Source organism: Sciurus vulgaris, assembly GCF_902686455.1.
Source record: "Sciurus vulgaris genome assembly, chromosome: 3".
Classification (NCBI taxonomy): Eukaryota; Metazoa; Chordata; class Mammalia; order Rodentia; family Sciuridae; genus Sciurus; species Sciurus vulgaris.
Window position 1 is genome coordinate 119,469,729 of NC_136463.1, and position 26,003 is coordinate 119,495,731.

The 26,003-nt window shown below is 37.6% G+C and overlaps 1 protein-coding gene across 1 annotated transcript in view; it reads right to left on the reverse strand.

Moving 5' to 3' along the window:
- The window catches only part of SLC38A11 (solute carrier family 38 member 11), a 170,082-nt gene that overhangs the window by 95,466 nt on the left and 48,613 nt on the right, over positions 1 to 26,003 (reverse strand). The window lies entirely within an intron of this gene.

Consider the following 26,003-nt stretch of genomic DNA (forward strand, 5'->3'; position numbering starts at 1 on the left):
TGTGGTTAAAGTTTGGACATGCCCAGCTTGCTACTTCAAGGACAAGCAGGACTCTCTCAGAGTCTAAACCCTGCAGGCTCTGGTATCCTTACCTGTTATCACATCTCAGCCAACATCACCATCATTCCCAACCAGCACTGACAGAGCTCCTGACCCAGAAACAGTGCCTGAATCAGAAACTCAGGGAGTGATTTGGTTCTGTGGTGCCTTGTAATTTGTTTTAGTCAGATTTTTGCTGCTGTGATGAAAAGACCTGATGAGAACAATTTTAGAGGAGGAAAACTTTATGTGGGGCTCACGATTTCAGAGGTCTCAGTCCGTAGATGGCTGACTCCATTCCTCAGCGCTCCAGATGAGGCAGAACATCATGGCAGAAGAGTGCAGCATAGGGATGCACCTCATATGATGATCAGGAAGCAGAGAGAGACTGAGCTCAGCTCATCAAATACATACCCCAAAGGCATGCTCCCAGTGACCCTCTCCTCCTGCCACACTCTACCAGCCTGCAGTTTCTACTCCGTTAATCCCTGTCAGGGATTAATTCATGAATTGGGTTAAGACCCAATCATTTCACCTCTAAATCTTGTACTGTCTCATACATGAGCTTTTGGGGGACATCTAATATCAAAACCTTACCATAGGCCATTGTTTACTACATCTGTGCCAATATTCCAGGGAACATTTGACTTGTAAATCTAGCTCTATGGTCCACTGAGAAGCATTTGTGTGGACAGAGGTTTGAGAAACCTGTCATAACTTCTTCTCAGGAGCTCTTCTCCCCTTGTTTTGTGCTTCAGAATCTGTATAGTTATGGACACAGGAGAAGGTCAAGTCTGAGTATCCATTTCTGAGGTCAACTGATTTGGGGCCACTCTTGCACTTCTGACTTTTATTTTCATGCTATATAATCCATGTCCTTGGAACTGGTGCAGTGAACCTTGGAAGCATCCGCATTGCACAATACATATTTTTTTTCCTCTGCTTATTTAAGAAAGATAGGGGTTACCACCACATATCCATCCATTCATTCATCATTTAATTTCCATTTATTAATTTAAAACTTAAACATTTATTAAACGGGCTCCATGTTCCCTGCCCATCTTATGTTGCTCAAAGGGATTAAACATATTACTTGCCAACAGGAATAAAACAAAAACAAAACAAATAAACAAAAAACAAAACAATGCCTGTACAAATGTAGATCCAAACCTTATTGGAATTTAGAACAGAAAAAGAACACATCCAACTAGGGACAGGAAGATATAGATCCTGATAAATTTTATGTTGAAAAATTAGTCTAAATGAATGTGCTTTCTCTAGAATGTAAGGATTGGGCTAGGATTCAAGATTACTGCATTTTAAATCAAAATTTCAACTCCTTAGGGAGAGTCATGGTTATAATTAGAGTATTAGGCTCCATTTTGAAACACTTCAATTTGGCCTGATTCAGAACTTGGTTTCTTGAAAGGTTTATTTCATCATATCAAGATGCTCTAGTCCTTTTATTTGCAAAGTCATTTAAAACCTAAACACTTCTGTCTTTCTACCTGGGCTTGGTGACTTGAATAGCAAGATGAAACAATGTGTTTTGATCAGTTTTATACACAGGCCACTAGATGGCAGCATTTTACTTCTTTTGAGATGTTACGCAGGGCGCTTTCAAAATGCTGAGCTGTGCCTGGAGGGCTTTATGGTGTGGAAAAGCTTCAGAAATCTGCAGTGAAACCCATCAATTTCTGATTGATCTTCAAAGAGGAGAAGAAATTATTCTAGGTAATTGTCTTATTCTTAGGTAATTACCTAGAAATTATTCTAGGTAATTATTCTAGGTATTCTAGGTAATGGACAGTTTTGGAGTATAGAACCCACTAATTTGGCCAAGTTGTTAGTCTTTGTGGTTGAGAAGTTATCAGAACATTGAAATTTTAAATTCATCCTTAAGGAGCCCCTAGTGAAGATCTGCTTTTAAAGTACATTTTTAGTGAGTTTCTTTTCTGATCTATATTTTCATCCTTGGGGAGAAGGCACTGATTAATGCCCATGTTTAAACATACTGTCTACTTTTGGTTACCATTTATTTTTGTGCCTTTTCATTTAGAATAGTTCCATGTGTTTTTGTGTGTTTATCTCCTTAAGTAGTTCACAAGGTCTTGTGGGTGGGGACTATCCATTTCCCTTTCATTCCCTACAGTGTTCAGGGCTCAGAGAAGATGGTCTACAAAAGCTTCCTGAATCTAATGAAGTAGCAAGTTACACCACCAAGACAAGCACCAAGTTAGGTGGTGAGTTACCTGAAGGGCTTCCCTGGAAGCCTGTAATTGTTTATGTCAACATCCTATTTCCATTCCTAGAGCCCACAATTGCCACTCTTCCAATTTTCCTATTTTGTGTCTCATTTTATCAGGACTTAAATTAGGGGGTTACTGGAACCTTGTCCCCAAAATGTATCTGCATTATTTCCTGTAAATTACTGGAGACAGTGTCTTCTCTCTACCAATAGCAATTCTTAAACTAGTTAGCAATCGTGACAATTGCTCCTACTTTCTTTTTTAAAAATTCCTGTAGAGTTCACAAGCCAGATAATGCAGGTCATATTGTTTTTTTAGGAACCTTATCCTTTGGAAGGAGTCCATGATGAAGACAGCAGATTGCTCTTCTTCCTAACGTTTATGACCTCATAACATTGTCATTAATCACTGTATTTAACTTGGTACTTTACTGTGATATTCTATTTAGTCCCTTTCAAAGAATTATGGAAGATACATTGGATAGCTTGAGTCTGGATAGAGCAAAAGAGAGGCAGAGGCTAGTCACAAAAAATTGCAACTACAGTGAATTTTTCTGAAAGATGTAGGAGCCTAACCAAGGAGAGGAAGGGATCATGGAGAAATATTAAGGAGGCAAATCCTCAGGACCTAGTGAAAAACTGGGTATGGAAAATGAGAAGGAAGAGACTGGATTACTTCTACATTCTTGAACGGTTTGAGGAAACATGGTAAGTACAGGACCAAAGAAGGAAGAATGGACCAAGGGGCAAAGTGGGAGTGCCTGGATTTATTCCTGATGTCTGTGAGATGTCCAGGTGGAGATGTCAGGAGGCAGCAGAAGTGCAGTCCAGAGATAACTGTATTTATGTAGGTTTGTCACTGTGTCTTCTGTTTTGAACCATTGGTCTACATGTCTATTTTGGTGCCAATACCATGCTGCTTTTGTTACTATAGTTCTGCAGTATGGTTTAAAGTCTGGTATTGTGATGCCTCTTACTTTACTCTTCTTGTTAAGGATTGCTTAGCTATTCTGGGTCTCTTATTTTTCCAAATAAATTTCATGATTGCTTTTTCTAGTTCCATGAAGAATGTCATTGGGATTTTAATAGGAATTGCTTGAATCTGTACAACACTTTTGGTAGTATGGCCATTTTGACAATATTAATTCTGCCTATCCATGAACAAAGGAGATCTTTTCATCTTCTGAGGTCTTCTTTAATTTCTTTCTTTAGTGTTCTGTAGTTTTCATTGTAGAGGTCTTTCACCTCTTTTGTTAGATTGATTCCCAAATACTTTATTATTATTTTTTGAGGCTATTGTGAATGGGGTAGTTTTCCTAATTTCTCTTTGTAGTGGATTCTATCTCATACTAGACAAAGGTGCCGAAAACAGGTTGGAGAAAAGATAGCCTATGGTGCTGGGAAAACTGGAAATCCATATGTAACAAAATGAAATTAAAACTCGATCTCTTAACCTGCACAAAAATCATCTCATTGTGGATCAAAGACAGGCACTAGAACAGACACCATGAGCCTAATAGAAGAAAAAGTAGGCCCAAATCAGCATCATGTTGGCTTAGGACCTGATTTCCTTAACAACACTCCTAAAGCACACGGAGTAAAATTAAGAATCAATAAATGGGATGAATTCAAACTAAAAAGTTTCTTCTCAGCGAAGGAAACAATAATGTAAAGAGAGAGCCTACTATTGGGAGAAAATCTTCTCCACACACACCTCAGATAGAGCACTAATATCCAAAACCTTAACACCAAAAAAACAAATAACTAAATCAATAAATGAGCTAAGATACTGAACACACACTTTACAGAAGAAGAAATACAATTGATCAACAAACATATAAAAAAATGTTCATCATCTCTTGTAATTAGAGAAATGCAAATCAAAACTAAGATTTCATCTCACTCTAGTCAGAATGACAATTATAAAAAATACAAGCAACAATAAGTGTTGGTGAGGATGTGGGGAAAACGGTACACAGATACCTTTCTGGTGGGACTGCAGATTGGTGCAAAAACTGTGGAAAGCAGTATGGAGATTCCTTAGAAAACTTGGAATGAAACCACCATTTGACCCAGCTATTCCACTCTTTGGTTTATACCTGAAGGACTTAAATGGCAGCTCAATTCATAATAACTAAACTATGGAACCAACCTAGATGCTCTTCAACAGATGAATGGATAAAGAAAATGTGGTACATATACATAGTGGAATATTACTCAGCCTTAAATAAGAATGAAATTTTATGGCACTTCCATGTAAATGGATGGAATTAGAGAATATCATGCTAAGTGAAATAAGCCATTCCCAAAAAACCAAAGGTGGAAAATTTTCTCTGATAATCAGATACTGATCTGCAATGGGTGTTGGGTAGAGAAGAATGAAGGAACTTTGGATTTTTCAGAGGGGAGAGAGGGGAGGGTTAGAGTGGTGTGGATGGGAAGGACAATAGAATGAGACAGACGTTATTACCCTATATAATGTATGATTACACTACTGGCGTGACTCAGCACGGTGAACAGCCAGAGGAATGAGAAGTTATGCTCCATTTGTGTACAACGTGTTAAAATGCATTCTACTCTAATGTATAACCAATTAGAACAAATAAAAAAAAAAAAAGTGCAGTCCAGAGAGAAGTTGAGCTAGACATAGAGTTGGACCCACCAGTGCATGTGGCAGCATCTTCTCCAAGCAGGTCCGGCATTGTACACAATAAGTGATCAATTATGGAACTTCAGGGAAAATCAACATTTCTGTGTTGAGGGGAAAAAAGAACCAGGAAAGTAAAATGTCTAGGACTGTTTGTGCCAAGGATAAAGGTAGATTCAAGAAGACTGCCTGGTTGACAGGGCTCAGTTAACAGGAGTTCTGAAAGGAAGGGGGAGGTTTGAATTATGCAACCAAAGATCAGGCTCAAAAGGTGGTAGGCAAAGAGCCTGGCTTGCAGGGAGCAGTGGAATAAAGCTGCTTTGGGATTCCTCCCATGTCATTGCAAGGTGATAAAGATGTACAAGGCACCCCCAAATGTTCTGCTTGTTATACTCCTCTGGGTAATAGTAACTATAAAACACCAAAATGATTCTTAAATGGGGAGGGGAAGGATAAGCTCCCTAAAAGACAGCCATAACAAAGGATCTGGGAAGTTTTAGCAAACTACACAGGATCCTCACTCATTCTAAGTCAGACCTCTGTTGTTGAATGGAGCGCAATGCTGGAAGAATGCCTGGTAGACCGGCTCACCGCTACAGCCCAGATGGAGGCCTGAACACTGCAATCATGAGAAGGACTCAGTCTACACTCCGAGATCTGAGGAGAAGGGCTTTATCTGGGAGAAGTGGAGCACTTGTCACAGAGGAAGCTGCTTCTGTCTTTACTGCAGACAACACTGTCCTTTATATGCTTGCAGCTAAGCTAGCTATATACCTCAAAGGGCAAGCTTTGCATAAGCAGTTACTAGCTTATTTGGCAGATTATCGGTTGGTCATAGGAAGTAACAAGCAATTCTGTGAACCCAGGAGATGACAGGCTCACAAGCCACAGAAGAACATCCTGTTCACAGAGCACAAAAAAAGGGGTATGAGGCCCTAGTCCCCGAGTGGCCTGGAAAGTGTGTCTGTCTCCTGACAGAATGCTGCATAGGCCTCCTTCCAGAAAAAGGGGTCCACACTCTGTGACCTCTTAAAATTCCTTTCCCAAGATGGGAATCATTCCAAGTAATTAGAGATGACACTTAGGGGGAGGTTTTGAATTGTACACACTAAGAAGGGGATCAGAAAAATAGGGAGACCACAGAGACTCACTGGTTATAAATGGTTAACTGTACGTATGTTCAGGTGTATTAATGTTTGTGTATATGCATGACTTCTACATTCAGCATAGTGTGAGTATGTGAAAATTACTTTCAAATTTTTTTCCAAACTTAACTTTCAAAATATTTTGTTATTTCTTGACATGCCCAATTTTGCCATAGTCCAACAGAGTCCTTTGCTAAGAGAGATGAAATAACATGCAGAATTCAGTAGTTAGATTCAAGTAAATATTGAGCACTAATGAAGTACTAATTAGCCACTGTGATTCATTTTGATAAAACAGCTCAGTCCTATAAGTAAAAACAAACTTCTTGCTCTGTGTAGAAACCTCGTTTTCTACATTCACAAGGCTGATTTCTGCACCAGATCAGATGGAACATCTTTTTTACTAGTAAGACCATTTCTGCCCACTTAATCTAAAGAATGAACATCCTTCACTGCATATTATACTTTAAAGCAACCTGTTCACACCTTATAATTGTTTGCTCAGCTGTTTAATTGATTAATGTCTCTTTTACTCATAAATAGTGAACCACTTAAAAGTAAGAATCAATTCTGTTTTGTAGCATATTCAGCATTGAGGAAAGGCTGGAAAGTAGAAGACATTCAGTAAATATTTGTGAAATGAATGCACAGATTATACTGACTTGAGACAGTGGGAAATAATTCTATTGATATCTTTTCAAATGGTTGGCCTATATATTTTTTACTATGAATAGGTGGTTCATAGACATTGTATATTTTTAATTCTTATCTTTTAAATGCTTTTGGCTATTATATATACAGCAAATATTTTTCCTGGTCTTTAGTTTGTCTTTTTGGTTATGATATAAACAACGAGATATGCTCATTTTCTTTTTAATATTTGTTTTGTTTTCTTTCTTAAGTAAGAAGATTGTCATCAAGGGTTTCCTTCGGGCATTTGTATTGCTTTATTGCTAAAATATTTGATCCACCTGAAATTTAAAGAAATACATTGTGTTAACACCAAAGTCTAAATTTGTATTTTTACCCATAAGTTTTTAATTGATTTAAAACCTCATTTTGTCATATATAAAGATCTCACGTGTATTTACATGTAATTTTAGATTCTCCATTCTGTTCCTTAGATTTCTTTATTCTTGTGCCATTATTGTATTCTCCTGATTATAGTAGCTTTGTAGCAAGTTTTAAGATCTGTGAAACTATATTAATTTTGTATAATACTTTGGAATATATATATTTAATATCATTTTATGTCTCTCAATTTAATAATATATATATATTTTTATGTAGCCCCTGGATCTTCCTAAATATTTCAAGGTTTTATTATTATGAAAATGTTTCATTACACTTCCATTTATAACTGTATTGATAATGAAAGTTAAACATATTGATATTACCATAGTTATCTTGTATGCTGCCCTTACAAAAATTTCTTAATTCTAATTGTTCTTCAATAGTGTTTCTTTAGTTTTCTAATTACATCATAGTCTCATTTAAAAGTACAGATAGTTTTGTTTATCCTTTTTCAATATTCATAGCACATATTTCATAGTATTGCAATTATTAGAAACTTTAAAAAATGTTGAATAATCCATTGTCCTAATGGGTATTTCTACATTGCTCTGGATTATAATAAAAGTAATTTCATTATTTTACTTTTCTGTGTTTGCTCATTTGTTTTTGTTAGATATTCTTTAATATATTCAGTTTCCTTGTAATATTATTGTACTTTGAGTTTTTATTATATGGGCATAACTGCTAGATTTTTCCAATTGACTTTTGTGAGCCTTATTACAGAATCATGACTTTGTGCTGGTATTCATATATATGAGGCAACACACACACACACACACACACACACACACACACACACACGGATTCCAAGGATGAATGATATTTTTATTCCTCATTGAAATTCTGCTTATATCATTCTTTTAACATACTTCTGTAATTTTTAATTAAAAATCATAAACTTACATAGGGCAATATTGTTTGATTCATTCTGTTTTATTTTTCCCTTTCCCCCCACCCCTCCCACCCCTCTTTTCCCTCTATACAGTCCTTCCTTCCTCCATTCTTACCACCCTCCTTATCCCTAACCCTAACCCTAACCCTAACCCTAACACTAACCTCTCCTACCCCCCATTATATGTCATCATCCGCTTATCAGCAAGATCATTCATCCTTTAGTTTTTTGAGATTGGCTTATCTCACTTAGCATGATATCCTCCAATTTCATCCATTTGCCTGCAAATGCCATAATTTCATCATTCTTCATGGTGGAGTAATATTCCATTGTATGTATATATGCCACAGTTTCTTTATACATTCATCAACTGAAGGGCATCTAGGTTGGTTCCACAATCTGGCTATGGTGAATTGAGCAGCTATGAACATTGATGTGGCTGTACCTCTGTAGTATGCTGATTTTAAATCCTTTGGGTATAGGCCAAGGAGCGGGATAGCTGAGTCAAATGGTGGTTCCATTCCAAGCTTTCTGAGGAATCTCCATACTGCTTTCCAGAGTGGCTGCACTAATTTGCAGTCCCACCAGCAATGTATGAGTGTACCTTTTTCCCCACATCCTTGCCAACACCTATTGTTGCTTGTGTTCTTGATAATCGCCATTCTAATTGGGGTGAGATGGAATCTTAGGGTAGTTTTGATTTGCATTTCTCTTATTACTAGAGATGTTGAACATTTTTTCATATATCTGTTGATTGCTTCTACATCTTCTTCTGTGAAGTGTCTGTTCATTTCCTTAGCCCATTTGTTGATTGGATTGTTTGTATTCTTGGTGTAGAGTTTTTTGAGTTCTTTATAGATTCTGGAAATTAGCACTCTATCTGAAGTATGAGTGGCAAAGATATTCTCCCACTCTGTAGGCTCTCTCTTCGCATTGCTGATAGTTTCCTTTGCTGAGAGAAAGCTTTTTAGTTTGAATCTATCCCAGTTGTTGATTCTTGCTTTTATTTCTTGTGCTATGCTATGGGAGTCCTGTTAAGGAAGTCTGATCCTAAGCCAACAAGTTGAAGATTTGGATCTACTTTTTCTTCTATAAGATGCAGGGTCTCTGGTCTGATTCCGAGGTCCTTAATCCATTTTGAGTTTAGTTTCGTGCATGGTGAGAGATATGGGTTTAGTTTCATTCTGTTGCATATGGATTTCCAATTCTCCCAGCACCATTTGTTGAAGAGGCTATCTATTCTCCATTGCATATTTTTGGCACCTTTGTCTAGTATGAGAAAATTGTATCTATTTGGGTTTGTGTCCATGTCCTCTATTCTGTACCATTGATCTACCTTTCTATTTTGGTACCAATACCATGCCATTTTTGTTACTATTGCTTTGTAGTAGAGTTGAAGATCTGGTATTGCAATACCCCCTGTTTCACTCTTCCTGCTAAGGATTGCTTTAGCTATTCTGGGTTTCTTACTCTTCCAGATGAATTTCATAATTGCTTGCTCTATTTCTGTAAGGTACATCATTGGGATTTTAATTGGAATTGCATTGAATCTGTATAGTAATTTTGGTAGTATGGCCATTTTGACAATATTAATTCTGCCTATCCAATAACATGGGAGATCTTTCCATCTTCTAAGGTTTTCTTTAATTTCTTTCTTTAGTGTTCTGTAGTTCTCATTGTAGAGGTCTCTCACCTCTTTTGTGAGATTGATTCCCAAGTATTTTATTTTATTTTTTTTGCTATTGTGAATGGGGTAGTTTTCCTAATTTCTCTTTCTGAAGATTCATCACTTATGTATAAAAATGCATTGGATTTATGAGCATTGATCTTGTAACCTGCTACTTTACTGAATTCACTTATGAGTTCTAAGAGTTTTCTGGTGGAATTTCCAGGTTCCTCTAAATATATAATCATGTCATCAGCGAACAGGGATAGTTTGAGTTCTTTTCCAATTTGTATCCCTTTAATTTCTTTGGTTTCTCTAATTGCTCTGGCTAGAGTCTCAAGAATGATGTTCAATAGAAGTGGTGAAAGAGGGCATCCCTGTCTTGTTCCAGTTTTTAGGGGGAATGCTTTCAGTTTTTCACCATTTAGAATGATATTGGCCATGGGCTTAGCGTAGATAGCCTTTACAATGTTAAGGAATGTTCCCACTATCCCTATTTTTTCTAGTGTTTTGAGCATGAAGGGATGCTGTATTTTATCAAATGCTTTTTCTGCATCTATCAAAATAATCATGTGATTCTTAACTTTAAGTCTGTTGATATGGTGAATAACATTTATTGATTTCCGGATGTTGAACCAACCTTGCATCCCTGGGATAAAACCCACTTGATCGTGGTGCACTATCTTTTTAATATATTTTTGTATGTGATTTGCTAAAATTTTGTTGAGAATTTTTGCGTTGATATTCATTAAGGATATTGGTCTGAAATTTTCTTTCCTCGATGTGTCTCTGTCTGGTTTAGGTATCAGAGTGATATTGGCTTCATAGAATGAGTTTGGGAGGTTTCCCTCCTCTTCTATTTTATGGAATACTTTGAGGAGTATTGGAATTAGTTCTTCTTTAAAGGTTTTGTAGAACTTGGCTGAGAACCCATCTGGTCCTGGACTTTTCTTTGTTGGTAGGTTTTTGATGACCTCTTCTATTTCATTGCTTGAAATTGATTTATTTAAGTTGTGTATGTCCTCCTTGTTCAGTTTAGGTAAATTCATATGTCTCCAGAAACTTGTTGATGTCTTCGGGGTTTTCTGTTTTGTTGGAGTATAGATTTTCAAAATAGCTTCTAATTATGTTTTGTATTTCACTCGTGTCTGTTGTGATATTTCCTTGTTCATTCCTAATTTTAGTAATTTGAGTTTTCTCCCTCTTTCTCTTTGTTAGTGTGGCTAAGGGTTTATCAATTTTGTTTATTTTTTCAAAGAACCAACTATTTATTTTGTTAATTTTTCTGATTGTTTCTTTTGTTTCAATTTTGTTGATTTTGGCTCTGATTTTAACTATTTCCTGTCTTCTACTACTTTTGGTGTTGGTCTGCTCTTCTTTTTCTAGGGCTTTGAGCTGTAGTGTTAAGTCGTTTATTTGTTGATTTCTACTTCTTTTGTTGAATGCGCCCCATGAAATAAATCTTCCTCTAAGTACTGCTTTCATAGTGTCCCAGAGGTTTTGATATGATGTGTCTTTGTCCTCGTTTACTTCTAAGAATTTTTTTATTTTCCTCCTGATGTCTTCTGTTATCCATTCATCATATAATAGTGTATTATTTAATCTCCAATATTGGAGAAGTTTCTGTTTTTTATTCTGTCATTTATTTCTAATTTCAATCCATTATGATCTGATAGAGTACAAGGTAGTATCTCTATCTTCTTGTATTTGCTAACAGTAGCTTTGTGGCATAAGACATGGTCTATTTTAGAGAAGGATCCATGTGCTGCTGAGAAGAAAGTGTATTTGTTCTTTGTTGGATGGTATATTCTATATAAGTCGGTTAAGTCTAAATTGTTGATTGTGTTATTGAGATCTATGGTTTCTTTATTCAATTTTTGTTTGGACGATCTATCCAGCGGTGAGAGAGGTGTGTTAAAATCGCCTAGTATTATTGTGTTGTGGTCTATTTGATTTCTTGAATTGAGAAGGATTTGTTTGACGTACATGGATCAGCCAATGTTCGGGGCATAGATGTTTATGATTGTTATGTCTTGCTGATTTATGCTGCCCTTAAGCAGTATGTAATGTCCTTCTTTATCCCTTCTGACTAGTTTTGGCTTGAAGTCCACATTATCTGAATTGAGGATGGATACTCCAGCTTTTTTGCTGTGTCCGTGTGCATGGTATGTTTTTTCCCATCCTTTCACTTTTAGTCTATGGATTTCTCTTTCTATGAGATGAGTCTCTTGCAGGCAGCATATTGTTGGATTTTTCTTTTTAATCCATTCTGCCAGTCTATGTCTTTTGATTGATGAGTTCAGGCCATTAACATTCAGGGTTATTATTGTGATATGATTTGTATTTCCAGTCATTTGACTCATTTTTGTTTTTTTTGACATGATTTGGTTTCTCCTTTATTTGGCTATTCCTTTAGGCTAGTTCCTCCTGTTGCTGATTTGCATCGTTGTTTTTCATCTCTTCCTCATGGAATATTTTGCTGAGAATGTTCTGTAATGCCGGCTTTCTTTTTGTAAATTCCTTTAGCTTTTGTTTATCATGGAAGGATCTTATTTCGTCGTCACATCTGAAAGTAAGTTTTGCTGGGTATAAGATTCTTGGTTGGCACACGTTTTCTTTCAGGGCTTGATAAATGTTGTTCCAGGCCCTTCTAGCTTTTAGGGTCTGGAATAAAAAAATCTACTGATATTCTTATTGGTTTCCCTCTGAAATGTAATTTGATTCTTTTCTCTCACGGCCTTTAAAATTCTGTCTTTATTTTGTATGTTAGGTATTTTCATAATAATGTGCCTTTGGTGTGGGTCTGTTGTAATTCTGTAAATTTGGAGTTCTATAAGCCTCTTGTACTTGGTTTTCCATTTCATTCTTCAGATTTGAGAAAATTTCTGATATGATTTCATTAAATAGATTGTTCATTCCTTTGGTTTGTTTCTCTAAGCCTTCCTCAATCCCAATAATTCTTAAATTTGGCCTTTTCATGATATCCCATAATTCTTGTAGATTCTGTTCATGGTTCTTAACATCTTTTCTGTTTGGTCAACTTTGTTTTCAAGATTAAATATTTTGTCTTCAATATCTGAAGTTCTGTCTTCCAGGTGTTCTATCCTGTTGGTTATGCTTTCTATGGAGTTTTTAACTTGGTTTATTGTTTCCTTCATGTCAAGGATTTCTGTTTGTTTTTTTTCAATATCTCTAACTCTATTGAAATGATCTCTTGCTTCCCGTATTTGGTCTTTTAACTGTTGATTGGTGCGATCATTTAATGCCTGCATTTGCTCTTTCATCTCCTCGTTTGCTTCTCTGATTGTTTTAATTATGTACATTCTGAACTCCCTTTCTGACATTTCTTCTGCTGTGCTGCCATTGAGTTTTATTGATATAGTATTTAGGTTTGTTTGGGACATTTTCTTCCCTTATTTTCTTATATTGGTCAGATGTCAGTGGGACTCTGTGATATTGCAGATTTCCTCTATTTGCTTATAGTGTCCCTGTAGATTTCCAGTGTATCACCTCCCAACCTTCAGTAGCCTGAAGTCTTGGAGTAACTTGATAATGCATTACTTCCGAAGAAAGCTGTCCCTAGCCCGCTACCGGTTCCAGGGCTTGGAGCTGGCTGTGTGTGGAAAGGCTTTCACTGGGGGGCCTGCTCCGAGAAGCTGGCTGTGTGGGAGGAGCCCACCACCGGAGTTCTCAGGGCTACCTGGAGAGGACTATAGCTGCCCTGCCCTACTCTAACAAGCCGCCCGAATCTGGGCCTGCTGCCCAGGCCGAGCTTCACTGGGTAGGGGAGATTCACCCTGTGGTTCTGTTTTAGTCCGAGTTTCTCAATGCCTCCTTTTCTTGAATCCTGGGTTCTGGAGCGACTGGTGATGCGGTCACCCTCTCGTCCACCATCTTGGATCGCCCAGTTGAAAAAGCCTCCATACTTCTGTATTTGCTTGTTAGTGCATCACTTAAAGTTTTGCAATCATTATTTATAAGAGAAATTAGTCTATACATTTGAAAAATGTTTTAAAATTTGGATTATCATGATTTCATAAAACAATGGAGAGGACTTCTTGCCTTTTTTGTTGTATAGAATAATTTAAATAGTAGGTGAATTATCTGAATATTAAGATTTTTAAAATGCCATTTATTTTAATACAGTTGCTAAAAAAAGTTTGGAGGGATAGCATATTTGCTAGCATTGAAGCTTTTTCAAATTTCATTTCTACATAATAGGCGTGAGGGCAGACTTGAAAAAGAGCATGTTTATTTCCACAAAGGAAACATGCTGAGAGTCTCCATACACCAATTTTCACAAAGTAATTTTGTAAGAAGAATGAAAAACAGCAACCCAAATAAAAACAATCCATATCAGCATAATTTTCTTCACTGAAACAAAACTTAAAAGGTAAGGAACCAAGGAAGTTAAATTTACAAGGGAAATCGTAGGGTGTTCCAATATGGGGGTAAAACTAAACATATTTTCTTATAAGCACAGAGTTGTCAAGATTGAAATTTCATTTGAGGAACAAAGTACAGAATGAAAATGACTTTCATCCAGATCCTTTCCACCGAGACTGATAAAAAGTTATTTATTTATGAAATATCTACATGTTTGACCATAAAAAAATGACCTACACATAATTGGTTCATTCTTCAAGACCATAACATATACGAGCATAAATGTTTACTTTGGATACCTCCCTTATTCGTACAGTTTGAATTCAAAAGCACTTCTTTGTGTTTTGTTTAATTGAAAATTAATTATCTTACAGGCAAGTCCCAGGACTCCAATCCAGGAAATGCTGCCTGGTAGAGTTTTTTCTCCGCCCTAACTAATTATAATTCCTGGAATCCACTGAGATTTTTATGTTATAAAGTGAATTGTTTTGCATAATCTGGGAGAAATGTCTGATCTGATAGCATTTGCTTAACTGTGATTTTTTAAAAACTATTTCTTGAATACTCTATCATGCTGTACAAAGACTGCAGTTCTAATAATAAATGTTTAAATTGACCATTTCCATCTCTAGTATCATACCATAAAGATCTCTGTGAAGCAAAGATATTAACACAGTCCAAAAAGTCATTTAAAATCTGAATAATCAGCACAAGGGGAAGTTAAATATTCCATGTAGTCTTCATAATTGCTCTGAATTAACATATCCTGAAGGAATGTGTGCATGCACACTTTTGAGAAAATATGAGCAGGGAATGAAGAAAGCATTTGTGCATTTCAATATCAAGGAGAAGAGATCAAGTGTCCTATTTTATCAGGTACATGATAACATTAGTTATGTAGGAGAATTACAGAGACTAGAAGAATTCCCGTACGCTCTCCATACACTTATATTCACTTCAATTTTTAAAACTAGAAATATTGGAAATTTAAGTTTTCAATCAAAGAGATAGATATGTGTGTTTTTGTAGAATGTGAACACAGAATGAGAAAAAAAGATTCATGGGAGGTTTAAAGTGAATGTGGATGTGATAGGTGAACTTTAGAGAAAAAAGACTAGAAATTTTAAATAAGATTAACAAACCAAAGAGAGGTTCAAAAGATGTAGCTCTATGGTAGGGTTCTTGCCTAGATCATGCAAGGCCCTGGGTTCAATCCCTAGTACTGCAGAACATCAATAAAGAAATAAAACTAAAGGAAAAGAATATGTAATTATTGAAATGTTAGCTTTTTAAAAATAGTACTCTTAACCCAATAACAGAATACCAGTTATTTTAATTTGCCAAAAGCACATAAGTTAATATAAACCATATCCCATGATATCAAGCAAAGTTAACAAATTTAAAAAAATTAAAATCATATTCAGTGTGTTATTTCACCTCAGAGGACTCAAACTAGAACACAATAGATAAAAGAAAATCTCCAAAAACTTGTAAAATGAAGGTACTTCTAAACAATCTGTGGGCCAAAGAAGTTTGAAAGGAACTAAATAGACATTGATTTAGTGAAAATACCACTTTAAAGAATTTGTAGAATGCATGTAAAACATACTTAGAAGGAAATTGATAATGTTAAAAATATAAAAAATGAGGAACAGGCTCAAATCAATAATTGTTATCACCTGAGGAATCTTGGGGGTGGGTGATGGTTAGAAAGCAAAATATTTCAAGCTCAAGCAGAAGAAGGGATTTAACAAAGATGAAACCAGAGTTGAATTAAATTGAAACTAGAAGCAATGGAAGAAATAAATAAGACAAACATCTGGTTGTTTGAAATGATTAACAAAATTCACAAATTTGTAGTAACATTGAAGAAGAAGGAACGAATAGAGAAGTTTTAAATATCTAGTATTAAATGGGATACCAATTGCTTTGGACCCTGAAGACATTAACAGTGTAATAAGGAAATAGTTTTACCCTGATTTGGGCAGATATAAGTTTGTCCTCCAAGAGTTTGTGTGTTAGAAGTTTGGTCCACAGTGTGGTGCTGTTGGCAGGTGGTGTGGAATCTTTATGAGGCAGATCAAGTGAAATGTGACTGGGTTGGTTATCATTTTTGGAAGGGGATTAGGTAGTTCTCGTTGGATCCCATTTAATTCCTGTAGAGTGAGTTATTATAAAAGAATGAACTGGCCCCTGCACACTCTTTGCTTTCCAGTCTCCCTATGTGATTTCTACTTTGTGTTTTGGATATGTTCCCATCATTGTAATGCCATCTGCCATTGCGCCCTCCTCAGAGAGTAAACACGTGGAGCTGCTCAATCTAGGAATTTTTGCCTCTACAACTGTGGTTGGTAGTTGGCAGTTGGTGGTTGTGGTCTTTGAATATTGGTTCTTTGATGTGGGTTTTTTGTTTGGTTTTGTGATTTTGATTTGTTGATTTGGTTATTTATTTATTTATTTATTTTTGCCTATCATCCTTATTTGGTGTTCCTGCTTAGGATGCATAGTAAGAGTAGTCAGACGAGTGTAGGGTAGCAGGGGCCCAGCTCCTGTGATGAGATGGCCTCCATGGCCATTGTGAGGTTCTGAGGGCCATTGGGCATGGTGGTTTTCCCTGATGTAACTAACCCACCACCTCCTTACAGGGCAAAGGTGGTGGTGAAAGTCCTGTCAAAGGAAACAGGGAACTTCTCCGTCTAATCTTAACCAAATGTGATGATGGGCCTGGAGCATCCCAATGTGATCCAGTTATTTCAGGTTATTGAAACCTGTAAATTTATCTACATCATGATGGAGTATGCAGGTGGGGCACAGCTACTTGTCCATATCCAGTCCGGTGGCATGCAGAAGGAAGAGGCCCAGAGACTATTCAGGCAGATCATGTGTATAGTGGGTCACTGCCACAAGAAGGACATTGCACACCGAGACCTGAAAGTTGAGAACGTTGTGGTGGATGCCAGAAGCAACATCAAACTCCTTGAGTTTGGCATAAGCGTGGGCAGAAGCTAAGAGGATTTCAGGGCACTTTCCCATACCGTGCCCTGAAATTACCCAGTGGGAAGAATACGGGAGCCCTCTGGTGAATGTCTGGAGCCTAGGTGTCATTCTATATTTTATGTTGTCATTGAGAACACCCACTTATGAAGATGTTCCCTTGGGAGCTGGTGATGTAGATCACGAAGGCAAGGTACCACATTCTTGATCACATTCCCACCCAAGCAAGAAGGCTTATCATAAAATGCTGACCAAGAACCCTGAGCAGCGGCTCATAGTAGAGAAAATCCTTCAACAACATCCACAGCAGAGGGTGGGTGAGGAGTATTCAGCCCATCAACTTAGTGAGCCACTCCCCAAACGCCCAGAACCCACAGTAATTACAATCTATTTGACCTGGGTTATAACCTGTACAAGACCTGGGTGTCTGTAGCCAGTAGAAATTTGGATGATGCAATGGCTATGTACCTAATACTCAAGCACCAAAAGAGCCAGGGACAAGCCTTCAAGTTCCATGTGAAGCCTGAGCATCAGAGAGTGGGTCCTCACCCACAACCCATGGGTCATTCCAATTTCCCTGTCTTCCCAAGGAAGAGTGCCAGTGAGTATGTATGTCACAGCTTCCACTTGTCCTGTGAGCATCAGCTGCCTGTGGAGGCCAAGACATCAGGGCAGAAGGATGTCAGAACATTCTGCCTGTCTCTCACTGATCTCTGCTCCCTCTGTGCAAGGCCCCTGCTCCCTGCATTGCCTCCCAGCATGACCTGAATCCTGCATGCCCAATTCCAAGAGGTTCTTCAGTAGGTGTTGCAACAGCAGATGGCATCAGTTTCTCTCAAGATACCTCCAATGGGCAACCCCAGGACAACAGCAAAGGCTGGAAGAGGGTGACCAGGAAGATCGCTGCTTGCTTGCCCTGTGTTGTTATTGCATGCCCTGTGTCAGCAGAAAAGTAGCTCCCATCCAAGGAGGCCTGAAACCTGTTAGATTCAGAAACAGGGTGGTTCCAATGCAAACGCAGAGCTGAGACAGACAAAACCAATGGACAGCCAACCAGAGGACTCTATGCTCTGTGGATTCTTACATCACAGCATGGACTCTAAACAGCTGCAGGAACCAGGTGTGCACACTGGCTCAGGCTTCTCTGCAAAAGTTCCAGCCAGGAGCACCTCTGGATCCACCTGGACATCAGGAGTCTCCTCTGCCACCACCTTGAGCCAATGTAGATGAGCACTCACTTGGTTTGACCTACTGTGGGTAGAGACTCGCTCCTCGACCTGGTGTAGGTGGGGACTCTTCCCTTGAGCCAGTATAGACATGACTCACTATGAACTGGTGACCTTGGCCAGAAGTTGAAATATTTATATCTTTGTGTGTCTTTGGAGGGGCTTTTCAAAAAAATTCTAGTGACTTCTAGAATCTGATTTTTCTTTAAATATTCGGCTTAAAATCAGGTATTTAAATGTTCAACATTGTAGACAATTATTCTGTTGTTGAGACTGAACTAGGATATTACTGCAATCACCTAAATTTTCTTAGTTTTAACTTTAGCATGAAGCAACATTCTGAGAGTCCTGTTTGCAGATTACACACAGGGGATTACCTGCCATCATAAATACGGTTTCTATTTCCATATCACCAATTAAACTCTATGATTGCCAACTTTTTCAGGACTTGAGTATTTAAGAGGTTTTCACATTTCTACAATTCCATCATGATATTTATAAAACTCCAAGTATATTTAATAATATGTAACCCAACACCCTTAATTGTATACCAATGAGTTTGGTTTTTCCAAAGGCCTTCTGTTTTGATTGAGATGTGCAGGTGCTTACGTTTCAAAAAACAAAAATACACAAACTAAAAACACCCTATAAGTAGGGAAAGGTTAAGACTTGTTAATATGAAAACCAGATCTAGTTGCTTAAAAAGGAAAAGCATGTAGGAAAAGCCTATAATTTCCCCTACTATCTTTGGGCTTGGAGAAATGCCCAGGTTAGTGACAAAGGGAACTTTAGGGGAAGACTCTAAATCTTCCACACTGTAAGAGAAAATGGAAAATCAGATGGATAGTTTCGTTAAAAACACAAGCCATGCAGAATCTTGGAGAGCTCAAGGAATAATAGCAGGAATTCTATTGATATCTTCTCTAAATTGAAACATTACTATGATTTACCAATTTAAATTATTTTGAAAATAAGCACCAATGCAGCTGTAAGCCATTAACTACAGTCAAACTCATAATGAATCTGCTTTTTGGCCAGTGTTCCTAGAACTGCAGTAATCCAGCCCTGAAAACCTATTGTCTTTTGATTTTTGACACTTCGGAAGCACAGTTTCTCTCTGATGCATCTGTTCTTTTTTTTTTTAATCCCTCAGGTGATATATCTTATGGTATCCAGGGCACTGCTTCTCTTACTTTAATGTGTAAAAAATGTCCTCAAGATTTTGTCGAAATGGAGATTCTGATTCTGTCCTCCTGGATTAAGGCCTGAGAATCTGAATTTTAACTAGTTCCCAAGCCAGTGCTGCTGTTCTGTGGGTAGCAGGGGTTTGTATTATACTACAACAGCCTCCCAAGTGATTAAATATCCCTAGAGTTGTCTTTCTACAGCACTATTTTAATAAAAATTTTCCTTTTTTGGAAAACCTTCAGGATTCTACCATACCTAGTTTGAAGCCAAAATCAAGTCAGTTGTTGCCCTTCATCATTCTGAAATAACTTTTGAACTGTAATTTTTACTACTCCTTTTTAAGAATGCTATATTTTGGTGAAATTCCAAAATTCTATTTTCTGCCTAGGTTTCTCTCCAACCCTCACATGGGCCTAAGCAGGCCTACAAGCTCTTATTCTGCCACATCCCAAGCCCATTACCAAATAAAGGGAGGGAAAAAGGAGGGAAGTAGGAAAGACAAATAAAAGTTTCTCCTTCCATCTCCATGGGACAATGCAGTGTGTGCTATGAGTACAGTAATTCAAACCTGGGCTCAGGCATCCTCAGGAGGGAAATCAGGGCAGTGTAAGTTGCCTAGTGCCTTTGGGAAGCGAACTCGGGGCTTTCCATGCTTGGTTCCCTCCTAGCCCCAGGCAGGGTTGGGGAAGTACAGTATCTTAAGTTTGCCGGGGGTGGGGGGGGTGTCACAATAATTAAAGGTGGTTCTCTGGTATCCTCTTCATTAGGTTTAGTTAGCAATGTTATACTTCACATTCAAAAAGTTCAAAACTCTTATTTTCTGAGCTCTCAATCCTTTCTTCCTTCCCTTCGTCCTCACTTTCTTTGTTTTATGAATTGAAGTATAAATTTGTTTACATCTAAACTGAATTATATATATAAGGCCTTTCATGGATTCACAAGCCCTCCCTGGAGCTACTTGGCTTCTGCTTTTCTTCTCTGGCTTGAAGCTTGAGGTGAAGGTTGGTGACAGGCAGGGAAAGCTCAGGGTTGGGGTGGCTGGACAGGGGCTGCTGTTCAGGTCAAGCTTGCTGAACTACTGGGCAATCCATGGCTTGGTCATCAACCACTTCTTCTCTCAGGCATAGCAGTGTTACTGGTGACCACGAGTTCATTTTTCCAGATGTTGAAGATTGAGCACCCGATAAACACTAAGGCAAGTGTAGAAAGCAAATTTTATTTAAAGGATAGAACAGAGACAGCCTTCTCCACAAAGAAGAGGTCCCAGAGGTGGGTATACAAGGAAGTAGGGGTATCCTGCTTCTTGTATACATTTTTGAATTTCTTTGTCCTCATGGCTTCTCTTCCCCACTCCCCACATCCTGCCTATGTGACCCATGATTAAAGTGACTTGTGACCAAAAGGTGAGCCAAGGGCAGGAATGAAGCCACCCAGGGGACCAGGCAGGAAGGGAGTAGCCTAGGAGGCATTCATTAATAGCCCCTTATTGGGAGGTTCAATCCCCACCAGAGGTAGGTGACTTTTTGGTCACCTGTGAGGGGAGGGGGATGTGTTCTGAAGGTATTAACATTTTAATACCCCGAAGACAGGTGACTTTGGCCAGGAGTAAGGGGGATGCATCCTGAAGATACTAACATTCCATTCCCTTTGACTCAGCTTCCACCTTCCTGACCTAAACCAATCATCTGTCTACACTAACCGCCTGACCTTTGTCCTACTTCAGCAGAACTCAACAAAACCAAATAAGGGGAGTCTTTTCAGAGAGGATGTCTCTCCAAACCTAAGCAGACAAATCCCTTCTGAGCTGAAGGTGGTTAGCTTAGAAGACTCCAAACCAGTCCCAGGTCTCCCTTTCATACCACTGCAGGCTTGTACATGGACAGTGAACTCCATGCTGGGCAGCTCATCTGTACAGGTCTTTGCAAGGAATTGTTAGTTGGAGCTCAGAGAAAGCAGGTCGTAGATAATCTTTTAACAGTTTTGCTGGATTGGGATGATTGCGGAAGTCAAGACAGACAATGATCTGAATTGTGCGTTGCTGTGAATTCAGAACTAGAGGATTCTTTCTGGATGGATACAATCTCTAACTCATTGTGGCAGGACACTATCAATATATTAGGGCAGGATTTTAGCCATTTACTCTCCAAAGGCTAAGAGCTGCTTGTGAACCTCGTCATTCTGCATGCTGACCTTGGGGCACCTGTTGGCCATGTCTTTCTCTTCCTCACTGGCAGTAACAGTACCGAGTCACCTAGCCCCCAAGGCCAACACTGAGGGCTCTGTGAGCTGAGTCACTGGACCTTGGTAGCCATGGTCCCCAGATATAGGCCAGCTCTAATAATTTCTGCTTTTATTTTCACTATTTTCCTTTGTTGTGCTTTCTTGTGGCTTACATTGTTTTTCTCAGGATTTTGTGTTGGGATTTTAACTCGTTTATTTATTTATTTTCATTGTGATAAATACTTAAGGCTATGAATTTCCCTGACATCATTGCATTGATTATATCCTATATAATCTATATATCCTATATAATCTATATATCCTATATATCCTATATAATATATATTCTGATATTTTTTATCATTAATTTTTTTAAAAAAAATTGTGAACTTTCACTTATTATTTCCCTTTGTACCAAAGAGTTGTTTAGTAGTGAGTTTTTACATTTTCAGCTTAGAAAAGCATTTTGTTTTGTTTTTGTTTTCCTTACTAATTTTTATTCATATGGCCAGAGAATATAGTTTGAGTTATTTCTACTTCATTCCATGTGACATAATATATATTCAATTTATGTAAATATTCCATATCCCTTGAGAATAAGATGTATAATTTATTACTGGTAGGAAAATTTAATATATATTTATAAGCTCTATCTTCCTCACTATGTAATAAGTATTTTATAACTTTCCTTTTTTGGGGCTCACTTTTTTTGGTCTGGGAATGATATGTTTAAGTACTGTATTATTACTGTGTTTTTGCCATTTCTCCTGCATTTCCTGTAGTTTCTGTTAATTTTATTTCAAAGTGCTATTTTCATCACTAATCATGTCCTTAGTCATTTTAATATGTCCTTCCTTGTCTCATTTAATGTACTTTGTAGGCCTTCTTATGGTTTGGATATGAGTTGTCCCCCAAAAGCTCACGTGAGCCAATACAGGAAGGTTCAGAGGAGAAATGATTGGGTTACTAGAGCCTTAACCCAATCACGAAATTAAACACCTGATGGGATTAACTGAGTGGTAAATAAAGGCAGGTGGGGTGTGGCTGGAGGAGGTGGGGTATTGGGGGCGTGGCTTTGGGTATATATTTGTATCTGGCAACTGGAGTCTCTCTCTGTTACCTGATCATCATGTGAATGGCTTCCCTCTTCCACAGTCTTCCACTATGATGTTCTGCTTCACTTCAAGCCCCCAGGAACGAAGCTGGCCTTCTGTGACTAAGACCTCTGAAACTGTAAGCCCTCAGATAAACTTTTCTTCCCTAAAATTGTTCTGGTCAGATCTTTTAGTCACAGCAGTGAAAAAGCTGACTAAAGCATGCCTGATTTTTACCTTGTCCAATACAAAATTAACTGTGCCTCTTTATTGTTTATAATGTCAGATATAACTTTTTCCATCCATCTATCATTATCTTTGCTGAGTCTGTTTAAAGAACATCTATCAGGAGGCCGAGGCAGGAGGATCGCTAGTTCAAAGCCAGGCTTAGCAACAGCGAGGCACTAAGCAACTCAGGGAGACCCTGTCTTTAAATAAAATATTTAAAAAGAGCAGGGGATGTGACTCAATGGTTAACACCTCCCTGGTTACCACCTCCCCCTCCCCAAAAAATAACATCTATAGTATGTAACATAGGTTTTACTTTGTAAGCCAATTTGAAAACTTCTTTATTTGGTAAATTAAGCTCATTTACAAATATCAATATGACATATATGTTTGGATCAATTCTGCCATATTGTTTTCTATATTTACTTTATATATTGTTAGAGTGTCCATGTTTCCCCTTGTGGTCTGTTTTCTTGCTTTTTTGAGAACAGGAAGAATATTTAACTTGGCATTTTGGAAAGGTTGTATTAGTGGCTACTTTTATATAAACACCTTTTTATATTGCCCTTATTTCCTTATTCCTTATTCTTCTGCACTTTAGCTTGTCATTTTAAAATGATGTTCTTTTATCAGTATGAGACACTCTAAGTATATTTCACTTTTTTCCTTTTTTTCTCTATCACACTCCAATTTTGTCAGTTGTATATTTCAAACTTTGTCGGTATATATACCAGTTGCATATTATTCTTTAACCTTTCCCCCAATTTTTATTCTAGTCTCAGATCTTCAATTAAGTGTGTATGTGTGTGTGTGTGTGTGTGTGTGTATTCAGTGTTCACCATCTGTCCTGAAACTTTCCCATTCACATCTGGTGGGAGGAAGTTTCCTCTCTATAGATGCTAATGAAGCACCCATGAGTACCATTCCATATTCCTGGGTTGTTGCATGTTTAAAATTATTTTCTATCACCTTGACTCTGTGTGCAGAGGTAAGAGATTTGGGTGGTTTCCAGGAATATTGGTTTCAGAATGCCTTTTGCCTTTGTAGTCAATTATAGTTCCTTTAATAGATGGCACCACTTGAAGCTGATGAATCTCCTGGTTTTGACTGGCTTTGGTGTCCTCATTTTTCTTAATTTATAATATGTCCTCCTGCATTCTCATACCACCAAGATGCCTCTCCCTTCCCGTCCCTGCTGCCTTCCTCCACCCAAGAGGCCACTCCTTCCTGAGCACTACCTTTTCACGGAGAACTTTTCTGTCCTTTCCTTCACTTCTCCAGGAGCCTCCAGGGAGTACCAGGAGCCAGTGCCCTAATCTGCCATCATCGTTCTCAGTATTTCTCCACTCCCGGTGGGACTTCATCTTTCCAGGAGTGAATTTTTCCCCTTCATTTCCATTTTTGTTTTTAATTTTATTTAAAAATGTACTTGATACATAGTAACCATACATATTTATAGGGTGCAGTGTAATATTTAAACACTTGTATATAAGGTATAATAATCACATCGGGGTAATTAGCATTTCTATCACCTCAAACTTTTATCAACATTTATCATTTCTTTGTGATAAGAGCATTTGAGATCCTCTTTTCTAGCTATTTTGAATTATACAATAAATTATTGCTAGCTATGTCATCCTATTGTTCTATAGAAAGCTACAACTTACTCTTCTGATTGTAGTTCTATACCTATTAACCAGCCTCACCAGCCTCTCTGCAGGTATCTTTCTGACCTTGACTTGTTCCAATTAGTATAATGTCTTTCAGGCTTATCCCTGTTGCTAAAAAATGACACTATTTCATTTTTTATGACTGAATAATATTCCAGTGTGCTAGTGTGTGTGTGTGTGTGTGTGTGTGTGTGTGTGTGTGTGTGTGTGTTTGTGTGCACTAACCACATTTTCTTTACCTGTTCATTTAATGCTAGGTAGTTAGGTCGATTAATATCTTGACTATTGTGCACAGTGCTGAAATAAAATTGGAAGTGTAATATGTCTTCAACATACTGATTTTTCTTTCCTTTAGACTTATACTCAGTAGTAGATTTGCTAGATCAAATGACATTTCTATTTTTAGATTTTAAGCTGAAATTGATCACATTTTTCTGTCTCCCAATTGTGCTGTAGACATGGATAGTTTTGTTTGCTCTCTTTTTGGATCTGTGTGGGTTTTGGAGAATGTGAGCAGAAATCTGACTTTAGACAGTCACTATCACCCTATCCAAGGATAACAGATATCACTTCTTTATTTTAGTAGTTTGAACTGAATTATATTCTAGGAACATTGAGGGCAATCTAATACAGTATCAGACACACAATAAGTGGTAAGCATTGATGGACAAATGGTAGATATTATGGTGGAACTCTTCTAATGTTTAGGATAAAATATTGTCTAAATTTTCTTAGCTGCTGACTCAGTGGCTTAATTATCCTACCAGTGATAACATATTATAGAAATTAAGTACAGAAATTGTTTCACACAACTGGATACAGTTCTGAGAGATAAAGTGAAGTGAGCCCATTTCAGGATAGAAAACAACATGGTACAGATGATTTTCTCCTAATACTGCATGAAGTTAAGTGAAGGTTTTAGGTAAAGAAAGAAATTTGATATGTAATTATGCTTTTCTTGATTAAAAAGTTTGCATACATTAAACTCTCTACTTCTAGTTACTTGGAAGGATATCCGATAAGAAAAACAAATACAACTGAAAAAATCCAGACTTGCCAATGATTTCAGTCAAGTAAAATTTACGTACAGAAGGAAGTGTCCAATAAAGGAAACATTATCAAAACTTTTGATGTTCACATTAAATGGTTTTCTTAAACTTAATTGTACCGCTCTATGATGATACAAAAATAGAATAACTCAGAAAAGATGAATCCATGCCACTCCTGGGGAACAGGACTAGCAGTGGCAGCCATCTCCCAGAGCAGTTTCCTGTGATGCTGATGAA